We start from the raw sequence: 23,235 nt of genomic DNA, 5'->3' as shown, positions 1-23,235 counted from the left end.
TTGCCGGCAATTGCTAGCGCTTTGAATAGCGCTAGGGTAAATAAAAGTATATAGCAATGATCTCGCTGCTGCGATCTCTGGTGATTTGCAGCTTGCGGAACACATGATGCATGCAGTGCTTTTTAGCGATTTTCAGAGTGATCGCGATTGAAATATTAAAAAAAGTGAATTGCGATTGCTCAAAAAAAAGTGAAATTTTTCCAGTGAAAAATATGCAAAAAAACCCCAAAAGAATCCTTGTCACAAAACGCCAGCGATTTTGCTAGCGTTTTGTGATGCCCAGTGTGAATGGGTCCTTAAGGCCTGGTTCACACCGAAATCGCTAGCACTAGCTAAACGATTTTGGACTTCGATTGTTAGCAATTTTTAAATGAATGAATGAATGAGCGTTTTTGCACATTCATGCTGAATCACCCAAAAAAATGTTGCATGCAGAGCATTTGCGATTTAAAAAAATAAATAAAAAAATCACAACCCTGCTGTGGGAAGAGCCTCCGAAAGCAATCTAGAACTACCTGCCCTTGGGGTTTGCAGCTAATGCTGGATGGCTTGACACGAACCACTGTTCTAAAGCTGCATTGAAATGTAAACTGAAACAAGCCAGTCACCCTATTCATAAAGATGTGATAAGGCATGTTGTATATGCCACATTCTGTCTCCTTGCCAAAATAACAAGTAATAAGTGACAAAGGGGTGTATTCAGTGGCATAGCAATAAGGAATGCAGAGGGGCTGCACTTGGGGTCCTTGGACCAGAGGGGTCTACTAGGGGCCCTCCTTCATCCATCTTATTAGCTTTCTATTGGTGCTATGCTGATAATGAAAACCTATATGTTCAATGAATAGTCGTAATCCTTTACAGACCATTTTCTTACTCTGATTACACCTCTTTGACACTGCAGCTGCTCTTTGCGGCTCCATATCAATAGAGTGTTTGGGGCCCCATGTAAAACTCATACTGAAGCCCCATATTAAAGAGAAACCGTGACCAAGGATTGAACTTCATCCCAATCAGCAGCTGATACCCCCTTCCCTATGAGAAATCTTTTCCTTTTCTCAAATGGATCATCGGGGGCTCTGCATGGCTGATATTGTGTTGAAACCCCTCCCACAGTGTGATGTCAGGACCATGGTGCTGACATCACACTGTGGGAGTCATGTTGCATTGTGGGAAGTAACAGCTGTTTCCAACCGCTAAAAAGGCAAGCAGCAGCTACTTCCACTGGCATCACCTGCCAGCAGTAAAAATGTCACCATATGATAAATGTCAATGTAAATCAGTGAGAGGAAAGATTTTACAAGGGGCAAACACTGACTAAATCATTGATGCATAATTATTGTAAAAATTAAGCACTTTTGTTCATTACGTTATTTTCACTGGAGTTCCTCTTTAACTAAACTGCATTCATGAGAATGACATGTATCAAGTCTTACATATGAGGAGTAGAGTGTATTGTATTGCGTGAAATGTATTGCATTTTGCTCTACTCATCATGCAGTAAGATTTTATACATATTATTCTCATTACCGCAGTTTAGTGAATACACTCCAAACACCATTAGGCAGGGGGTCATACTTTGTATTTTGCTGCAATCACATGAAAACTAAACTAATGCTTTCTTATAGGGGTGCTACATTTTGAGGAGCCAAGAAAGATTCTGTATTGTGTAGAAAAAAAAATGTAACCTGCACTGCAAACAAGGGGGCTGTGGAGGTCTGTGACCCCCTACCACACATATCTGATCTGCAGTCAACACCTGGCCACCAATTCCACCTTTTTGTTTTACTGAAGCAGTTGGGTGTTTTCCCACTCTCTCAATGACTGTCCGGATCACATGACCTTTCCAAAATCATGTGACTAACTGGCCAATGAGGAGCTGGCAGCCAGATGAGGATACTGAAATTAATAAAATCAATCTTCATTGTTTTATGAGTGTTTAGTTTACAGCAGGCAGGACAGTTGCAGGTCAGAGAAATTGCTGTAAGTGTGCTATGTTCAGGCACCACCAGTTCAGAAATCTCCTCAGTGTGTTGGGGGAACTCTCCTTTTTCTTCAGATACCATTATACAATGGGAAGCTGGCAGCATGGGCGTAACTACAAATCATGGGGCCCCCTGCAAAACTTTGATGATGCCTTTAATGTTCTCAAACCTTCCTTTGCCTCCCCTTGGTGACCCTCACAGCCAGGGGGCCCATCTTATAAGCGTCATAAGTGTGGCCATCAGGATCATCACACCCATAACGTGTAGCCACAAGCACGTGATCTGGAGTGTCAGAGGGAGGGAACGTTAGTAATCAGGGCCCTCCACACCTCTGGGCCCCCAGCAGTTGCAGGTAGGGTGGCCACTTGCAGAACCCTAAAAAGGAGGACATCTTACCGAGGCACAATAGTCCACATGGTGGAGGGCCGGTGTTCCGACGTGATAACCTACACGTCGAGTTTGCCTTCATCCACTATCAAATGTATACCAGGAGGGTTATGGTTGGGGTAGGGGAAGGGATAGTAAAAGTCTATGGGATGTAGGTTAGTTCGACGTGTAGGATAAAGTGTTGGAGCACCGGCGGCCGACCACAAAATGCAATCTCATAGGCAGCAGATTTCCCCACAAAATGCAATCTCATAGGCAGCAGATTTCCCCACAAAATGCAACCTCATAGGCAGCACATTTCCACACAAACTGCAATCTCATAGACAGCACATTTCCCCACAAACTGCAATCTCATAGGCAGCACATTTCCCCACAAACTGTAATCTCATAGGCAGCACATTTCCCTACAAACTGCAATCTCATAGGCAGCACATTTCCCTACAAACTGCAATCTCATAGGCAGCACATTTCCCTACAAACTGCAATCTCATAGGCAGCACATTTCCCCACAAACTGCAATCTCATAGGCAGCACATTTCCCCACAAACTGTAATCTCATAGGCAGCACATTTCCCTACAAACTGCAATCTCATAGGCAGCACATTTCCCTACAAACTGCAATCTCATAGGCAGCACATTTCCCTACAAACTGCAATCTCATAGGCAGCACATTTCCCCACAAACTGCAATCTCATAGGCAGCACATTTCCCCACAAACTGCAATCTCATAGGCAGCACAGCACAGAACGGCGGTCAGCAGGCCTCTTTCACTCCGCGTGACTCACTCACTACTGTCTGCTAGTACTGCTGCTGGCTTACTTACTAGCATGTAGGCCTAGTGTTGCTGGTGGCACTGGCAGGCCAGGCACTAGTGCAGAGGAGCGGAGCGACTGACTGGCAGACAGTGGGCAGCTAGTGGCTGGCTGGGTGCGGACGGAGAGACTGTCTCTGGCAGTGGCTAATGGCGGCTGGCTGCTGTGCGCTGCGTAGTTATGGGTGCGGCTCTGGCTGGGTCGCGCTCGCACGATGTCGGGTCGGCTCCTCCCCCCCCGCCTATCACGGACGGGCTGCCTCTGTTGTCGGCTACGTGTGTGTGTGTCATGTGTGACATCATCACAGGCAGCGCCACTGCGCCTGTGCACCACCAGCGTTAGGGAGATGGAGGAGGAGGAGAGGGACGAAAAGGAGGAATTTTGGCTGTCCTCTCTTGGCCATCCGTCCGGATTTCCGCCGGACAGTTCGGTTTTTGGACCTGTGGTCCTCCGTCCGGCGGAAATCCGGACAGATGGCCACCCTAGTTGCAGGTGCCGTTACCCTGTTGTTACGCAGCTGGAGCTGATGAGCTTTGTGACTGGTAAGTCCAGTGCAGTAATCCCATGAAACCATGCAAGCAAGAACTCTTGGATGTAGGACTGAGATTGGGATTCTGGGTAACTACCAGTAGCTATTGTCTCTGTTCCCATACGCTGTGGCCTTTTCCTTTATTCAGTACAGAGACACACCCTGTGTAAGGCAGAAGCAGTGTTTTCCATTCTATTGCAGTTCATTGAACCATACCTGAAGCGAATAAAAATCTTATGAAATAATGAATTGTGAGTGTAGTATGGATAAGGAATAGAACATTAATAGCAGGGGCGTAACAGTAGACCCTGCAAGGGATGTTGCCACAGGGGGCCCCAGAAGCTGCAGGGGGGCCCATGGGAGGAATAGGTTATTTTCCTCCCTGTACTGAAAGACTGACAACTAAGGGCATGTAAAGAAAAAGCATTCTGATCTCTGCACAATTGTTCTAACGACCGCATCTGCTCAGCCATTGATAAGGAATCAAACAACGTTTTGCAGACAAAGATTTGTAGATAGTACCTATTCAGTGTGAAGCAGGGTCGATGCTGGAGTCTGCAGAGCCCATTCTGCTCCATCTGAGGAGGACAGAGTGAGTGAAAAAAGAAGCTGGGATTAGTCTGGGAGAACACTCCTCTGTCAGTTTTCTGTATGCCTTTTCTGCACACCATGTGTATCTGTATGTGTGAAAAATGCACATTTTATCACAGAATCTAATGTAATTGATAGAGAAAATGTATGCAATGCTTCACTGCTGTCTGTAGGCAATTGAAGAACATTGGTTCTCAGTTTACTGCTTTATCTGTGCCAAAAGCGAGGGGTAGAGGAGGGGGCCCTATCCAAAGTTTTGCAGGGAGGCCCAGTAATTTCTAGTTACGCCCCTGATTAGTAGCAAAGAAGAGTCACATATTTTTATTTTCAGTTATATGGCTTTTTTTTAAAGTGGATCTGAGGTAAACTTTTACTCATTGCATAATTGTGTTCCTTTTACATAGTTTATAGGGCATTCATCAAGCCAAATACTTTTTCTGTTTTGTTTTAATAAACTAAACAAGCCTCGCCCACAGCTTTTCACAGTGCCTTGGCACTGTAGCAAGGGCTTATGGGAGCTTAGTCTGGGCAGGAGGAGGAGGTTACTAGCCATTGATTTCAGAGGAGGGAGGAGGAGAGGGGACTGAATCTAAACACTGGCAAGCTGATAGCATCTCCAGCCCTCAGTCTGTGGCAATGTGACAAACAGAACATGGCTGCCCAGATTGTATCACAGGAATAAATAATCATAAACTTTTGAAGCTGTTTGCAGCTAGATATGCTGTGTAAACCATCTAAACTTTAGATAAGATATATAGACAAGTTACTTGTTATAGTTAGTTTTCCATCTCTGATCATCTCTGATCCGCTTTAAATAACATTGCATCATTCTGTCACAGTTGCAGTTTTACAAGCACACTCTCTTTTAAAGGGATACTGTAGGGGGGTCAGGGGAAAATGAGTTGAACTTACTCGGGGCTTCTAACGGTCCCCCGCAGACATCCTGTGTTGGCGCAGCCACTCACCGATGCTCCGGCCCCGCCTCCGGTTCACTTCTGGAATTTCAGACTTTAAAGTCTGAAAACCACTGCGCCTGCATTGCCGTGTCCTCGATCCCGCTGATGTCATCAAGAGCGCACAGCGCAGGCCCAGTATGGTCTGTGTCTGCGCAGTACACTCCTGGTGACATCAGCGGGAGCGAGGACGCGGGCGTGCAGGTGCAGTGGTTTTCTGACTTTAAAGTCAGAAATTCCAGAAGTGAACTGGAGGCGGGGCCGGAGCATCGGTGAGTGGCTGCGCCAACATAGGATGTCTGCGGGGGACCATTAGAAGCCCCGGGTAAGTTCAGCTCATTTTTCCCCGACCCCCCTACAGTATCCCTTTAAGCTATAAAACAAAGCAGAAAAAATGACACTTTCCTGCAGTAAAACCTTATCTGAAGCTGTCTCTCACTGTTTATTTGCTGTTTAAGTTCTTCAGAAAACAGGACTGTATTTGACCCAGTGGGTCGGAGAGCTCAGATAAGCTCTTTTGCATAGATAACTGAAGTTTTTTTTTGTTGTTGTTTAAACTCCGGTACTGAAAAACAAGATGACTTTTTTTTTTCATTTTTTCTCTGCTACTAATGTTCTATTTCTTAGCTGCACTACACATACAAATTATTAACTAATACGTTTTTTATTTCTGCTTCAGGTTTGCTTTGATGATCATTGATTGCTGTTCAGCTAGCGTCTGCTGCCTGCCTCATCATTTTACAGAGCTACACTGGTAGGTGACCGCTTGCAACTTGTTGTCCCTTTTATACTGGAGATGGCACCATATGGTACAGTCCTATTATCACCTGGCGCATGTATATGTCATGCATTAGTTACTGCCTGATCGACATTTACTGCATGGGATTTTCCGGCCTCTCCTTGCTGATAAGACAGTTTAATAGTAACTTATTTCCAGCCCTGCCCTACACAACACACCTGACTAAGTAGATATAATTACTCTGTGGTCACAGAGAAGTGAGATTTTATCAGCTGCGCCATCTCTGCCCCCATACATCACATGATGACATACCAGTCACTCTGTGAACATGAGGGTGACGTGTAGCTCTGCAGACATGGCCGAACCCAAATTGAGAAATATTTAAACATTCAAATATATTTTCAGAGAGCCGGACACAGGTAGTTAATGGATAGTGGACTTTAGCCTGATCGCAGAATGGTGCCCCAGGTTTCTGTATGTCTTGCCTCCCTCGCTGCAATCCATCAGTCATAGGAGCAGGTTATACTGCACTTTAGCACAGATTCTACAACACTGAGTGACAATAGAGCTAATTTATCAAAGCAAGTGCACAAAACTCACTGAAGCAAAAGGGGAGCAATCAATTGAGTTCCACCTGTCATCAATACAGTAACCAAGCAGCTTGGGGTGACCAAAACCACAAGGAAAGTATAGGAGACTTAAAGAGACCGAAAAGCCCTCCTACTAATAAGCAATACTTGGTGAAATTTGCCTTCTTAAAACAGAAGGAATTTACAATAATTCAGCTTAAAGTGAACAACTGTGGTTACCCACAATGCACTGCTACTGAATATGCAAATAATCTCTTTATGCCCCAGAAACCAAGCTTACATCCAGAAGCGCTGGTGTCTAACGAGCCTATAACTTTAAATTTTATACAGCCACATCAACCCAACGTGCAGACAGCCAGTTTCTGACTTTTCATCTTCTTCAGTGCATGACAGGGATTGATGGGCTCTATGGGGATAGGGCTTGGACCTTTTAAGCTGAATTATTGTAAATTCCTTCTGTTTTAAGAAGGCAAACCATACCAAGAATTGCTTTTTAGTAGGAGGGCTTTTCGGTCTAAGTCCCCTATACTTTCCTTGTGGTTTTGGTCACCCCGAGCTGCTTGGTTACCGTGTTGTATTGGTCCAAGCACTATCCCATACAGACACCAGCGGTTCTGGATGCAAGCTTGGCTTCTGGGGCATAAAGAGTTCATTTGCATATTCAGTAGTGGTGCATTGTGGGTTACCACAGATGTTCACTTTAAAGAGAACCCGAGGTGGTTTCTAAGAATGATATCCGCACACAGATGCTGGGTCTACCTATACAGCCCAGCCTCTGTTGCTATGTAGTGTCCCCCCAGGCCCCCCCCTGCTCTCTGTTATGCCCCCATAAGTCACTTAGAAACCACCTCGGGTTCTCTTCAAGCTGAATTATTGTAAATACCTTCTGTTTTAAGAAGGGAAACCACACTTAACACATCTGTTAGCAATGAAACAAATATCCTGATTAGCAGGGGCACGTCTCTAGGATCTGGGATGATCCAGGGCACCCCCTTTCACCAAGCAGTCAGACCACACTTCAGAACACTTCCAACTATGAATTAGTATTATTAGGGTGACCAGGTGTCCTCTTTTGCCCGGACAGGTCCACTTTTTCCAACCTGTCCGGGGCGTCCTGGCGGGTTTTTGAAATGTCCGGGTAGTCGGTAGTGAAGAGCCGTTTGGGAGCCGAACACGAGCCGGCTCTTTAAAGGGAGCCGAGCGGCCAAGCGAGCCAGAAGAGACGATGCTTTCTAAAGAGCCGGAATTCCTATCACTAGACTGAGTCTCAGTCTACTAGACTGAGACTCCCTAAGAGCCGGCTCGTTCGGGTCCCAAAACGGCTCTTCATGATGGGAACCAACCAGACCGGCGCATAGCAGCCGCAGGGTGGACTTTAAATGCTGGGCGTGACCGATGATGTCCCTTCCTGCATTTAAATTCACCGGCGCGCAGCTGGTGTGGACGTGTTGGCTGACTCGGCTCCTATCTCCTGCCGATCTGAGGTGTGTATGCTGGCAATCTCCTTGCACCTGTGGGGAAATCTGCTGCCAATAAGATTGCATTTGTGGGGAAATCTGCTGCCAATAAGATTGCATTTGTGGGGAAATGTGCTGCCAATCTCATAGCATTTGTGGGGAAATGTGCTGCCAATCTCATAGCATTTGTGGGGAAATGTGCTGCCAATCTCATAGCATTTGTGGGGAAATGTGCTGCCAATCTCATAGCATTTGTGGGGAAATTTGCTGCCAATCTCATAGCATTTGTGGGGAAATGTGCTGCCAATCTTATAGCATTTGTGGGGAAATGTGCTGCCAATCTCATAGCATTTGTGGGGAAATCTGTTGCCAATCTCATTGCATTTTGTGGGAAATCTGCTGCCAATGTCATAGCATTTGTGGGGAAATGTGCTGCCAATCTCATAGCATTTGTGGGGAAATTTGCTGCCAATCTCATAGCATTTGTGGGGAAATGTGCTGCCAATCTCATAGCATTTGTGGGGAAATGTGCTGCCAATTACATAGCCAGAGGCCGACATAGGCCCGTGCAGCCGCTCAAGGGCCCCATGTCCTCTAGGGCCCATGCAATTGAACCAGTTAGGGCCTTATTATCCTCTAGGCTATTTCACTCTGAAATTCAAGACAAACCGTGATAATAACTTGTATCCCAGTCATATACAAGTTTATAATGTGTGCTACATTCAGGGGCGTAGGAATAGACCCTGCAGCCCCTGCATTTGCAGGGGGGCCCCTAGCAAGTCAGGGGCCCGGAGGAGGAAAGGCTGTCACCACCGGCGTACCTACCGGGGATGCGACTCTCTCAGCCGCAGGGGGGCCCTGCCGCCCGGGGCTGCTCTGGGGCCCGCTCACTGTGCGTGGGGGGAGCGCTGCTCTGGACCCCCCAGCAAGGTGCTCAACTGGCCGCAGCGTCTAATAGACGCTGCGCCAGTTCATTCCCCGCAGCTCCGCTCCAGCAGCCTGCATAGTCTCCGGCAGGCAGAGCAGGGCTACGGCAAGACTATTTGTGTCTCTAGTACAGGGCTTCGGCAGCCATCTTGCCGTAGCCCTGCACTCTGCCTGTCAGCGCGGGAGATGTGCTGCAAGAGGACTCGGGGAGCTGCGAGCCAGATGCCGGGAGAGGAGAAGACTTCTGTCAGGTAAGTGAATTGTTTTTTTTTTTCCACAGGTGCATTTTTTTTTCTAGTGTCTGCTGCCCACATTGTGATTTTCTGGTCACTGCTGCCCACACTGTGATTTTCAGGTGTCTGCTGCCCACATTATGATTTTCTGGTGACTGCTGCCCACATTACGATTTTCAGGTGTCTGCTGCCCACATTACGATTTTCAGGTGTCTGCTGCCCACATTACGATTTTCTGGTCACTGCTGCCCACATTGCGATTTTCTGGTCACTGCTGCCCACATTGCGATTTTCTGGTGTCTGCTGCCCACATTATGATTTTCTGGTGTCTGCTGCCCACATTATGATTTTCTGGTGTCTGCTGCCCACATTATGATTTTCTGGTGTCTGCTGCCCACATTACGATTTTCAGGTGTCTGCTGCCCACATTGCGATTTTCTGGTCACTGCTGCCCACATTACGATTTTCAGGTGTCTGCTGCCCACATTACGATTTTCAGGTGTCTGCTGCCCACATTACGATTTTCAGGTGTCTGCTGCCCACATTACGATTTTCAGGTGTCTGCTGCCCACATTACGATTTTCAGGTGTCTGCTGCCCACATTGCGATTTTCAGGTGTCTGCTGCCCACATTGCGATTTTCTGGTGTCTGCTGCCCACATTACGATTTTCTGGTGTATGCTGCCCACATTAGGATTTTCTGGTGACTGCTGCCCACATTGCGATTTTCTGGTGACTGCTGCCCACATTGCGATTTTCTGGTGACTGCTGCCCACATAAGGATTTTCTGGTGACTGCTGCCCACATTAGGATTTTCTGGTGTCTGCTGCCCACATTACGACATTCTGGTGACTGACTGCTGCCCACATTAGGATTTTCTGGTGACTGCTGCCCACATTACGATATTCTGGTGACTGCTGCCCACATTAGGATTTTCTGGTGACTGATGCCCACATTGCAATTTTCTGGTGACTGCTGCCCACATGGCGATTTTCTGGTGACTGCTGCCCACATTGCGATTTTCTGGCTTACATTACGTTTTTCTGGTGAACACTGCCCACGTTACGATTGTCTGGTGAATGCTGTCCACGTTACGATTTTCTGGTGAACGCTGCCCACATTACGATTTTCTGGCCCACATTACAATTTTCTGGTGAACACTGCCCAAGTTACGATTGTCTGGTGAATGCTGTCCATGTTACAATTTTCTGGTGAACTCTGCCCACATTACGATTTTCTGTCCCACATTACGATATTCTGGTGAACGCTGCTCACATTACGATTGTCTGGTGAATGCTGCCCACGTTACAATTTTCTGGTGACTGCTGCTCACGTTACTATTTTCTGGTGACTGGTGCTGCCCACTTTACAATTAATTTACAGTGAAACGCTGCCCCATTACGTTTATTTGGCACCTATGGGGGGGGGCCCTATCCAAATATTCGCAGGGGGGCCCAGTGATTTCTAGTTACGCCCCTGGCTACATTAATACAGTGCCTACAGAATGTGACCTAGGTTCATGTACTTTTATCTTATTAGTGTTGTTTAGATCCAACCATGATCTGTTATGGCCATGCCCACTCACATGGGGCTTCATTTATTCTGCACAGGGGCCCATCATTGGCTTTGTCCGCCACTACTCATAGCATTTGTGGGGAAATCTGCTGCCAATCTCATTGCATTTGTGGGGAAATCTGCTGCCAATCTCATTGCATTTGTGGGGAAATGTGCTGCCAATCTCATTGCATTTGTGGGGAAATCTGCTGCCAATCTCATAGCATTTGTGGGGAAATCTGCTGCCAATCTCATTGCATTTGTGGGGAAATGTGCTGCCAATCTCATAGCATTTGTGGGGAAATCTGCTGCCAATCTCATAGCATTTGTGGGGAAATGTGCTGCCAATAAGATTGCATTTGTGGGGAAATGTGCTACCAATCTCATTGCATTTGTGGGGAAATGTGTTGCCAATCTCATTGCATTTGTGGGGAAATGTGCTGCCAATCTCATTGCATTTGTGGGGAAATGTGCTGCCAATCTCATTGCATTTGTGGGGGAATATGTTGCCAATCTCATTGCATTTGTGGGGAAATCTGCTGCCAATCTCATTGCATTTGTGGGGAAATCTGTTGCCAATCTCATTGCACTTGTGGGGAAATCTGTTGCCAATCTCATTGCATTTTGTGGGGAAACCTTCTGCGAATCTGATTGCATTTTGTGGTCGGCCGGCCCTCCACTATGTGGTCTGGAAAAAAAAACGGCCCTCCATGCCCACGAAGTTGGACAGCACACTGCTAAGGTCTTTTATATTTGGCCTCACCCATGACCACGCCCACATGCTGTTGTGATTGTCCTCTTTTTTGGAAATCAAAATATGGTCACCCTATTATTATAGATCGGAGGGAACAGGTCCTTGCAGTCCACTGACTCCATGTACAGCTGGGTCACCCAGCTGTAGGCGGAGTTAGAGGACTGCAAGGATCCATTCTGGTTTTTTTTTACACATTATAAGTGTATTTCTAGCAGGGTTTGATCATCAACTAAGGGTATTAACTCTGCTAACACTAGAGGTTTTTGAAGCAGATTTTCAGAGCAATTCCTAGGCATGTTTAGGCCCCATTCACACTTACAAAACGCTAGCGCTTTTGCTAGCGTTTTGCTCTGGCGTTTTTTGGTGAGTAACGCCATTCACACTTAGGGCAATTTCCCAGCAATCGCAATTAGTGCTTCTATAGCACTAAATGCAATCGCCTGGAAATCGCCTGAAAATGGTGCAGGATACAAATGTTTTGGGGCGATTTGCGTTATTCGCCGGCGATTAAAGCAAATTGCCCAAGTGAGAACAGGCTCACAGGTTATTATTGCACTAGCGCTTTAAAAAGCGCTAGCGCTTGTGCATTTTGCCAAAATCGCCGGCAAAACGCTCTAGTGTGAATGGGGCCTGTGAGAGGTTTTGTAAACATACCTAGCATTTTTTGGAGCGTTTTTGTGTAGCAGATTTCAAATATTGTTGCAGTAAAGCTGTTACTGAACAGCTTCTGTAACAAAAACGTCGCTCTGATCTAGCATTTTTCAGAGCTGTTTTCCACTTTCCTATACTTTAACATTGAGGCGGAAACGCCTCAGAAATCAAAAAAATGCTGCAGCCCCTGAGTTTGCTTTTGTGGAAAAAACGACCCGCTCTGGTGTGCACCATCCCATTCACTTTCATTAGCCAAGCGGTTATCCCCCTGCAAGCGTTTTAAAAAATGCTTCAGAACCGCTCTGGTGTGCACCAGCCCTATGAGAGTGCTCATCTTGTTTTTTGCTTGTGAGTAGGGGACCACCTGTACAACTTGGCTCCAGAAGGTGCCAAGAATGCTAAAATAATGAATTAAAAGCAGGAGGCATTTGGCCTATTTGAATTTTCTACTGGGCTCCATACCTTCAAAATATGTTGTAGATTGAGCTAATAAAAAGATTTTGCCTATTGCAGGTAGTGTGAGTTTTGGAGGCCAGCCCCTACTTCCCCCCCCCTTTATTAGGTTTTAAATTTTATTATTGGTGCCCTGTAGAAGCAGTAGAAGATTCTGGTTGGTTGCTCTGGTCAACAAGTTTTCTTTGCGGTTAGCACTTTCCCTGTTAAATCGGCACCTTTATTCTGCAGAAGTCAGTGAAGTCACTGCCATATACTGGTCTATTTGCCATCAGATCCGACCAACAGATAGATCCCTATCTGATCAGAGAGGGATCGTATGGGTGCCTTTACTGCAAACAGATTGTGAATCGATTTCAGCATGAAACCGATCACAATCTGTGAAGCTGCCGCCGCCCCCCTTCCCCCGCATACATTACCTGCTCCGGCCGGCGCGTGTCCTCTGGTCTCCGCTGTCTTCTCCGTGCTCGGCTCCTCCAGCTTCACTGAACTTCCTGCCGGGGAAGTTTAAACAGTAGAGGGCGCTCTACTGTTTAAACTTCCTGCCGGGACAGGAAGTTCAGTGAAGCTGGAGGAGCCGAGCACGGAAAAGGGACAGCGGAGACCAGGGGACACGCGCCAGCCGAAGCAGGTAATGTATTGCCGCTAGCCTCGGGGCATTTGAACGCCGCTATCGACGCACTCCCGACCCACCGGCGATCGAGCAAAATCTTCCTCATGGACGGATTGATGGGAACGATTGATTTCGGACGGAAATCGATCACTCTGTCAGCGTTTGCGCAGCGATTTCACAGAAGATCACCGGCATCTGATAGGCTAAAGCCTATCCCATCAGGCGCAGGACGGAAATCCGTCCTGCGCCGCTCACAGGGGGAGGGAGAGGGAGGGAAGGGGAAGGAGGCCAGGAAGCGCTGCGGAGGGGGGCTTTGAAGAGCCCCCCCCCGCAAGCGCAAGCAGCCGGCGGCGATCAGACCCCCCCAGCAGGACATCCCCCTAGTGGGGAAAAAAGGGGGGAAGTCTGATCGCCCTGGCTGCTAGCTGATCTGTGCTGTGGGCTGGAGAGCCCACGCTGCACAGATCAGCATAAAATAACATGGTGTGGAAGTGGTTAATGTTGACCAAATACTGTTTTGCTTTTATTAGTATTTTTTTTTTTTTTTTTTTGTAAATATTGTTTTTACAGATCAGGGAAATAGAACCATTCACCATGCCCATTCAGGTGTTGTAATAAATTATCAACAAAATCAATCAGGATTTGTCAATCAAAAGAAAACTTTTATACCACTTGTTTACACACAATCACTTTATCAATAATCAATCAGTTAGGTTGCATCATGTATAGCCTGGTTGGGAAACAACTTGCCGGCATAAAAATGAAGCTCACTGGATACCTTTAGGCCATGTTCCCATTGCGTTCCGATAGCGTGTACGTTCGCGTTGGCAGTTTTTTTAAAGCATTTTTTTCGTTTCCCGGCACTTGGGTGGGCGATGCGTCTTTGTTAAAAGCGCTCTTCCATGCGCTTTTCCAGAGCGTTTTTTTAATTTGCTCCCTGACGCAAGTCAGGAAGTGAACTCTTTGATCCATACAAATATAAATACAATGTATTTATTCTTAAAAAATGCTAATGTAATTGCTGCACAAAGAGATTTTGTGAGCGTTTTGCGTTTTTCCTATACCTTCCATTCAGGGCAAATCGTCCATGCAGCGCTTATGTCAACTGACAGTGCACAGAACGCCCCAATCTGAACTACACCGTAGGAAAGCATGGTGAAGCCGCATTTAGGGCATTTTTGAAAAATCGTCAGCGCTTAAAGTCCAAAAACACCTCTAGTGTGAACGAGCCCTTAAAGGACAACTGAAGCAAGAGGAATATGGAGGCCATATTTATTGCCTTTTAAGCAATACCAGTTGCCTAGCCATTCTGCTGATCCTCTACCACTAAGGGCTGGTGCACACCAGAGCGGTTCTGGAGCATTTTTTAAAACGCTTGCAGGGGGAAAACCGCTTGGCTAATGAAAGTGAATGGGATGGTGCACACCAGAGCGGTTCGTTTTTTTCCACAAACGCAAACTCCTGGGCTGCAGCATTTTGTAGATTACTGAGGCTGCATTTCCACTTGTGCGGTGCGAATCGCTGCGGTAAAAATTTGCATGCGGATGCGAATTTCGCATGCGTGTCTATGCGAATTTTCATGCGAATTCGCATGGATGACGATGTATGCGAATTTAACCATGGCAGTGCTGGTGTGCTTTTCCATTGTTTCTATGCGAATTCGCATTAAAATTCGCACACCCAAACCTCATGCGAATTTCCTATTAAATACATTGTATGCGATTTGCATAGCGGTATGCGAATTCTGATGGCTCTGCCATGCAATTTTTTTCTGCACAAAAAACGCAAAGGAATTCTGACAAGTGGAAACGGTCCCATTCACTTGTATTGCTATGCGAATTTGCGATAGTGGAAATGGGCCCTGAGTCGTTTCTGCCTCAATGGTAAAGTATAGGAAAGTGGAAAACCGCTCTGAAAAACGCTAGATCAGAGCGGTTTTCCAGGCGTTTTTGTTACAGAAGCTGTTCAGTAACAGCTTTACTGTAACAATATTTGACATCTGCTACACAAAAACTCTCCAAAAAACGCAACGCAACGTCTCTAAACATGCCTAGAATTGCTCTGAAATCTTCTTCAAAAACCTCTAGCGTTTTGCAGATCTGCTAGAGGTTTTTGGTGTGCACTGGGTCTAATACTTATACCCATAGACCCTGCGTAAGCATGCAGCAGATCAGGTGTTTCTGACAGTATTGTCGGATCTGACAAGATTAGCTGCATGACTGTTTCTGGTGTGATTCAGACACTTCTGCAGCCAAATAGACCAGCAGGACTGCCAGGCAACCGGTGTTGTTTAAGCGCTGTTTCCACTAGGTCCGAATTCGGAGAAAATTGCCAGCATTTCCATGCATACGAGAGGGGCAGGGAAACGCTGCCTATACCTTCAATGTGCTGCCCGTCCGAGTTGCAATTCTGGACAGCATTATGCAGATTCATGCAGCACGCACCCGAATCCCTATAGCCATGCGTAGAATGGCTTAGTGATTCGAGCTGAGTCTTCGCAGCATGACGGGACCCCCGGCCGAATGGGAAACGCCCATGGCTCCTAGTGGATACCTGCCCTTAAAGAGACTCCGTAACAAAAATTGCATCCTGTTTTTTATCATCCTACAAGTTCCAAAAGCTATTCTAATGTGTTCTGGCTTACTGCAGCACGTTCTACTATCACCACCTCTGTAATAAATCAACTTATCTCTCTCTTGTCAGACTTGTCGGCCTGTGTCTGGAAGGCTGCCAAGTTCTTCAGTGTTGTGGTTCTGTGATGCATCTCCCCCCTCCAGGCCCCTCTCTGCACACTGCCTGTGTATTATTTAGATTAGGGCAGCTTCTCTCTTCTCTCTTATAAGCTGGATAAATCCTCCTCTGAGCTGGCTGGGCTTTCACATACTGAGCAATTACATACAGGCAGAGCTGTCTGCACTCTGCAGGAAGAAACAGCCTGACACTTCAGTGGAAGATAGCTGCAGGGGGAAAGAAACACACAAATGATCTCTTGAGATTCAAAAGGAAGGGTGTATACAGCCTGATTGTGTATGGATGTATTTTCTATGTCTGGACATACTGTACATCAACCTACTTCCTGTTTTGGTGGCCATTTTGTTTGTTTATAAACAAACTTCTTAAAACTGTTTTTAACCACTTTTAATGCGGCGAGGAGCGGAGAAATTGTGACAGAGGGTAATAGGAGATGTCCCCTAACGCACTGGTATGTTTACTTTTGTGCGATTTTAACAATACAGATTCTCTTTAAAGAGACTCTGTAACAAAAAAAAAGTCCCCTGTGGGGTACTTACCTCAGGAGGGGGAAGCCTCAGGGTCCCAATGAGGCTTCACATCGACAAGAACAAAGTAGAGAAGGCGGGCACCAATGCTCGTGTTGCCATGAAACCAATTTATTGGCAGCAGATATTTTTGCAGATGGTGGTGTTAACTCAGAGGGCCCTATAAAGTCAGTGCATGCAGGGAGGCTGGAGTTTAAGTGGGCTAAGACAGTAGAAAAAGAGGTGAAATTGTTCTGGTTCAGTAAGACATTTCAACAATATGAAGATAAGGGATATGTTTCCAGAGGGTTTAGAAGATACTATGAACCCCTAGAATATAAAGATGACCCTGCATTTGTTGAAAAATGGAAAGATTTTATCCTGCTCCATTGGAAAAATCTTACCAGTCTGGTGAAAGAGAGAACAGCACAGGAACATATAAAAGTGATGGAAGAAGGGGAAAAGTTGCAGCAACAACTCAAAGAGGTGGTGGGGGAGGAGAAATTTAAAAGCATATCGTCAAAAATTAATGAAAAAGTTGAGAGTTGAGAAAAAAGAAACTAAGGAAAGAAAATTGTCTAAATACTTGAGAGATCAGAAGGACTTTCTTAATGGCAAGGTTTTTGAGTGGTTTCCAGCCCCCCAGCGCCCCCCAAGGCGATTCCCTAGACGCCATCCGAGGGAAGGTTGGACAACTGATTCAGGGTCCGACTCAGGCAATGATGGAGGATTAAATAAAAAGAAACCCAATAAGAAGGATAACCCCAAAAGAAAAGATGTCCCTTTAGGAGTAGAAGGAGAGGGGGCAGGCGAAGGGGGAGGAGGAGAGAAGAGACAGGTAACCTGGAAGGGGCTGCCACAGGAAGAAACAAGGAAATAATGGGTTATTTTCCCAATACGGAAGAATTACAAATAGTTAATATAAGTGGAGAGCATATACCTGATGAATGTCTACAGACTTTGAAGAAGGATCTAAACTTTGCAATTGTCCAACAATTCGAGTACTTCAGATTTGAGGTGGACCTATATATGGCCATTAGACTACTGAACATTGACAAGTTTTTTGCCATGAAGCAGTCAAAGGGTGAAGCATGTGAACATGAGGGAGATCCCATTATAGGAAATCTAGGCTTTATACTTCCAGAGTTATCGAATACCCAGGACTTGCAATGTTTGCAAGTCCTGGAAGATCTACTAAGAGAGAATAAACAGATTGAGGAAGCTCAGCAAGCATTTAAACCATGTAAATCTGTTAAGCCCTTCCCAGTAACAGCGGGATCCTCTCTTGACATTTTTCAACAAACTGTGCTGAGGGAAATGAAGGCTTTAATATATCCAGAAGATAAACCAAACCTAACATCTACGGAAGTTAAGGAACTGTCCTGGCTTAGATCACGGGAGGACAAAGGCGGAAATATTGTGATCATGAGTGTTGATTACTATAAAAAGGAAGCGTATCGGCAATTAAACGATACTGATTGCTATGTTCGATTAAAATCGAGTCCAACCCTGACCTACCAGAGACAGCTTAGATCCTTCTTAAGATTAGGGGTAGAGCAACAAGTGATTACTAAATCTGTCGGTGAAGGTTTGCTCCCAGTTTTCCCTATGTTTCCAGTGTGGTACTTCCTCCCTAAGATTCATAAGTCCCTGGTGGAGCCACCGGGCAGGCCGATCAGGCCGGTCTCTTACGGAGCCCCTGTCCCGATATCTGGACCACACCCTTAAGCCCCTGCTGTCTGGAGTCCCATCTCTATTGAGGGATACTATGGATTTGCTGGATAGAATTAATGAGTGGCCATAAGAGGATGACTGGTCGGTTGCCAGCATTGATGTGGTGAGTTTGTACAGCCGTATCCCTCAGGTGATGGGGGTTCGGACGGTGCGGGGCCTCATGCAGGGGGTGGGATGGAGTGAGCAGTTGGTGGACTTTGTAGGCGGTGGCTTGCCATTCGTCTCGGAGCATAACGCCTTTCAATTTGAGAATGTATGGTACCGGCAGATATTTGGCACAGCAATGGGGACCTGTATGGCCCCCACATTTGCTAATCTCTATCTGGCCGAATGGGAGAGGTGTTATGTTCTTAGCGATGCCAATCCATTCCGTTCCTCAATTAGGGTGTGGTCCAGGTATATAGACGACGTCTTGGTCGTTTGGTCATCCACCAGGGACCGATTTGACGAGTTTTTGAATTATCTTCAGGTTAATGACATGAATATGCAGTTTACTAATGAATGGGGGGGGGGGGGGGGAGGAGGTGCCATTTCTGGACGTGGTGGTGGGACTGTCACCTCAAGGTTATTATACAAGAGGTTATCGTAAGGAAACCGCAACGAATGCGGTCCTTCATTGGAATAGTTACCATCCGGGCCATACAAAGAAGTCCATTCCCTTCAGTCAGTTTATGAGATTACGTAGGAACAATAAGACGGATGAAGATTTCCTGATTCAAGCATATGAACTGAAAAATCGTTTTTTACAAAGAGGATACCAAGAGAAAATAGTAGAGGATGCTTTACAAAGAGCATGTAGGAAACCAAGGAACTGGAAGAGGGTGAGAAATCAACAAGGGGAAAGGGGGAATAGATCCTCCAGGAGATCATTCTTCACGTTTGACTTTTCTCCAAGGGCAGGAAAGATTAAAGAGGCTAATAATCGAAATTGGACAATGTTGAGAGATGATCCATTCTTAAAAGATAAGGTACGGGATCCCCCAGTGATTTCGTTTAGAAGGTGCAGGACAATTGGTGACACAGTAACGTGTAGTGAATTTAAAGGTAAAAACAAGACTACTTGGTTGTCAGGTTATGTACCGAGTGGAAATTATCCATGTGGGCACTGTTCAACCTGCCCCTTCACCGAAAAACGTAAAAGCATTATACTGGGTGGACAAAGTTTTGAAATCAAGGAATTTATTACCTTTAGTACGAAGTATGTGGTGTATGCACTCTACTGCACCTGTGGCAGATTTTATATAGGGATGACCACCAGAGAGATGAGAGAAAGGCTCCAAGAACATAAGAGGTCTATTGGTTCAGGACACGGCTGTCCGAGGGTGATAGAACATTTTAATGAGAGTCATGGTGGAGATGTTACAGCAATGAAAATTGTGGGTTTGTGTACTGTGAAACCCCTAGCTAGGGGTGGTAATAGAATTAAAGTACTTCTGCAGAGGGAGGCAAAAATTATTGCTGTGACAAATGCGGTAGGGAATTTAGGACTAAACTATAAAAATGAGTTACCGGTAAGTTGTTTTTTGGAGCCCTATTGACTCTCTCTGGTTGTCATCTATGTTGGATTTTTTTTTTAAATGAATTCTTTTGGAAAATATATCTTTTTGAAAAAACATTTTTTGAATTTTTTTGATTTTTGGTTAGTGGATGGACTTACTTACTGTACAGTGTAGTGTTAGTAGATTATAAGTCTTGCCTTTCTGAGTTGCCTTGTCCTCTTTTCTTTTTTTCCTCTCCCACCCCCTTATAGGTGATTCTATGGTATAATATAGGGTAGGTTACTGTATGATACAATGCATGCTCCCCGCATCTTCTGCACTAGTTTCTATGCTTCTTTTAAATGTTAGTGGTGGTTGGACTGTTAGATGCTGTGTCCACTTGCACTCTGGCCTCCTTGTATTTGGCTGTATTATGTGGGAGATCCCTTCCTCCTATGGGCAATGTGTACCTGTTGTTGCCATAGCCACCCAGCAGGTGGAGTGAATTGGGACGCGTTGGAGTCCATACAAAAAGCCGCATGTATCACTCGTATTTTGCGGCTAATGATTGGTTGATCCTTGTCCCGCCCCCCGGAAGGATAGGCGCATTCTGGCGCTACGTACAGTGTACACAAAGTGCCCAATTGGAGGAGGGGAGAACCTTCACATACGGTGGGAGGAGCGGGCGGTGACGTCAGACGCGCGGCTCGGATACATAGTGCGGCCATTATTCAGCGCAGTCACCGGCCTCTCTGCACCCCTGTAAACTCCTCTGATGAAATAACGTTTGTTGTGAAACAGCTGTCAGGTAGGGGGGAGCGCTCCCCATCGGGGGCCTCCTCTGGTTTTTATCATCTGCTGCCAATAAATTGGTTTTATGGCAACACGAGCATTGGTGCCCGCCTTCTCTACTTTGTTCTTCTCGATGTAAAGTTATGCTATGGCGGTTGCACAGTGTATGTGAGCCTATGGAAGCCTCTTGAATATAATTGCTGCTGGTCATTCGCAAGTCTGAAGTGCTAGTCATTCCTTCTTTTTGTGGAAAGTCCCAATGAGGCTTCTCCCACCCTTGTAGCTGCAGGCAATCCAGCGCTGGCTCCCTCGAAGCGTCCCGCAATCCAGGCTCAACAAGCCTCACCAGGCCTCATATACAGTGGGTTGCAAAAGTATTCGGCCCCCTTGAAGTTTTCCACATTTTGTCATATCACTGCCACAAACATGAATCAGTTTTATTGGAATTCCACATGAAAGACCAACACAAAGTGGTGTACACGTGAGAAGTGGAACGAAAATCATACATGATTCCAAACATATTTTACAAATAAATAACTGCAAAGTGGTGTGTGCATAAATATTCGACCCCCTTTGATCTGAGTGCAGTCAGTTGCCTATAGACATTGCCTGATGAGTGCTAATGACTAAATAGAGTGCACCTGTGTGTAATCTAATGTCAGTACAAATACTGCTGCTCTGTGACGGCCTCAGAGGTTGTCTAAGAGAATATTGGGAGCAACAACACCGTGAAGTCCAAAGAACACACAAGACAGGTCAGGGATCAAGTTATTGAGAAATTTAAAGCAGGCTTAGGCTACAAAAAGATTTCCAAAGCCTTGAACATCCCAAGGAGCACTGTTCAAGCGATCATTCAGAAATGGAAGGAGTATGGCACAACTGTAAACCTACCAAGACAAGGCCATTCACCTAAACTCACAGGCACAAGGAGAGCGCTGATCAGAAATGCAGTCAAGAGGCCCATGTTGACTCTGGACGAGCTGCAGAGATCTACAGCTCAGGTGGGAGACTGAGAATGTTTATGGCAGTAATGTGACAAAATGTGGAAATCTTCAAGGGGGCCGAATACTTTTGCAACACACTGTATTTACCTTTCCTGGCTCCAGCGGGGGCGCTGTTGCGGCTCTCAGCACGGAGATAGGTGGAAATAGCAGATTTCTGTCGGGTCCGCTCTACTACGCAGGTGCATGAGACTTGCGCCTGCGCAGTAGAGCGGACTGACAGCGATCGACTATTTGTGCCTATTTCCGGGCTGGGAGCCGATACTGCGCCCTGCACTGGAGCCGGGAAGGTAAATATTTACATCCCCGCTAATCGGAGGGGCAGACAGAGACCGCCGTGGGACACAGGAGGACGGGGGAAGCCTCGATAGGATCCGGAGGCTTCCCCCTACTGAGGTGAGTAGCCCCCAGGGGAACTTTTTAAAGTTACAGGTTTTCTTTAAAGGAAATAAATATGGCAGCCTCCATATTCTTCTCACTTCCGGTGTCCTTTAAAACATGCATAAAAGTTCTTTTGTAGCAAAAATAACAAGCACATTTCTTATTGCTTTGTTTGCCTCAGCATGGTCTTGGAAAAGATAACAGAAAAATCCCATTACATTGGTAAAATTACCATTTACTATATGATTATAGACTTGCAAACTCCTGATAACTATCTTTATGTTTTTGCTCAGTATGTCTCATCATGAGTTTTTATTACATCTTTGTGCAGAGCCTCACTGGACTATGTCACACTGTTTATCTGACGAGGAACTTGGACCAGGTGCTAATGGTGCTTGTATTCATGATGGTGATTCCTGCTGAATAAGGAAATAGGATATGTAGAGGCTTTCCACGTGAGGTAACCGCATACAGATTATCAACCAGGAGAATTGGAAGTTTCATAATTTATTGTTAAACCATTTACAGACAAGATCACTTCATGTTTTTAGACTCAACGGTCTCTTTATCAGGGTGAGGCAATGAGATACACAAGTGACATGAATGTCGTATGTATGTATGTTTAGTGTTCACTCTCGTATGTCTTTGCTTCTGGATACTGGAGTTCAGTACCTGGGTATTATCGGAGTTCAATTCCAGATGTCCTGGATGCTATTTGGGTTCAGTGAAGAATGTTGATGCATTCCTGAATCCTGCTATAGCCAGTTTGAGCAGGTAGTCGTGGGATAATGGTGCATGAGATACACAGGCGTACTAAGTAAGCCATTGTTTTCCCATACAGTGAGCACGAGATGTACACACTCGGCTGTGTTGTATTGGGCAATAGCGGATATCATAGATTTGTACTGTGATCACGCGCCTACAACAGCGACCGAATATGCGCTTGCGTGTGTTATGGTTTAGGGAGTATAATTGGGTTGGGAAAACGCCTGGACTCCGGGGCTTTCGGAGGACAAGCATACGTGCCGTCCGTTTGAGTCGCCAGGTATTTTCCCCTCCAAGGTCGCTGAGGTCCCCTGATCTTCTCTGGTAGATGTGTTACAATTCTTGGTAAGAATATTGGTACTCACTTATTACTCAAATACAATTTAACTATGATTCTGCAAGCCTAGATGATTATTATAACAGGATTGTAGCTCAATAAATATTATTATTGAACCTTTCCTCATGTTTTGCTGCAATTCATTTTACCCACTACGGTGGTGAGCGAAGTTAGAAGGTTTAAAAACCCTTCCCGTGAGGCAAAACAGGCAACCATTCAATATCTATAAAGGTGGCCATACATCAGGCAAGTTGACAGGCGATCCA

General features: G+C 45.8%; 1 long non-coding RNA gene across 1 annotated transcript; it reads left to right on the top strand.

The window, feature by feature from the left end:
* Window positions 1–1,918: 1,918 nt before the first annotated feature.
* LOC137528189 (uncharacterized) lies at window positions 1,919–22,321 on the top strand. The gene is made up of 3 exons (XR_011023313.1): window positions 1,919–1,980; window positions 5,934–6,008; window positions 22,199–22,321. It is a non-coding gene; the product is annotated as an uncharacterized lncRNA (long non-coding RNA).
* Window positions 22,322–23,235: the final 914 nt, after the last annotated feature.

This window comes from Hyperolius riggenbachi, chromosome 8 (assembly GCF_040937935.1).
Source record: "Hyperolius riggenbachi isolate aHypRig1 chromosome 8, aHypRig1.pri, whole genome shotgun sequence".
In the NCBI taxonomy this organism is placed as follows: Eukaryota; Metazoa; Chordata; class Amphibia; order Anura; family Hyperoliidae; genus Hyperolius; species Hyperolius riggenbachi.
Note: the sequence above shows the minus strand (reverse complement) of the source record. Positions and strands in the feature narration are given on the sequence as shown.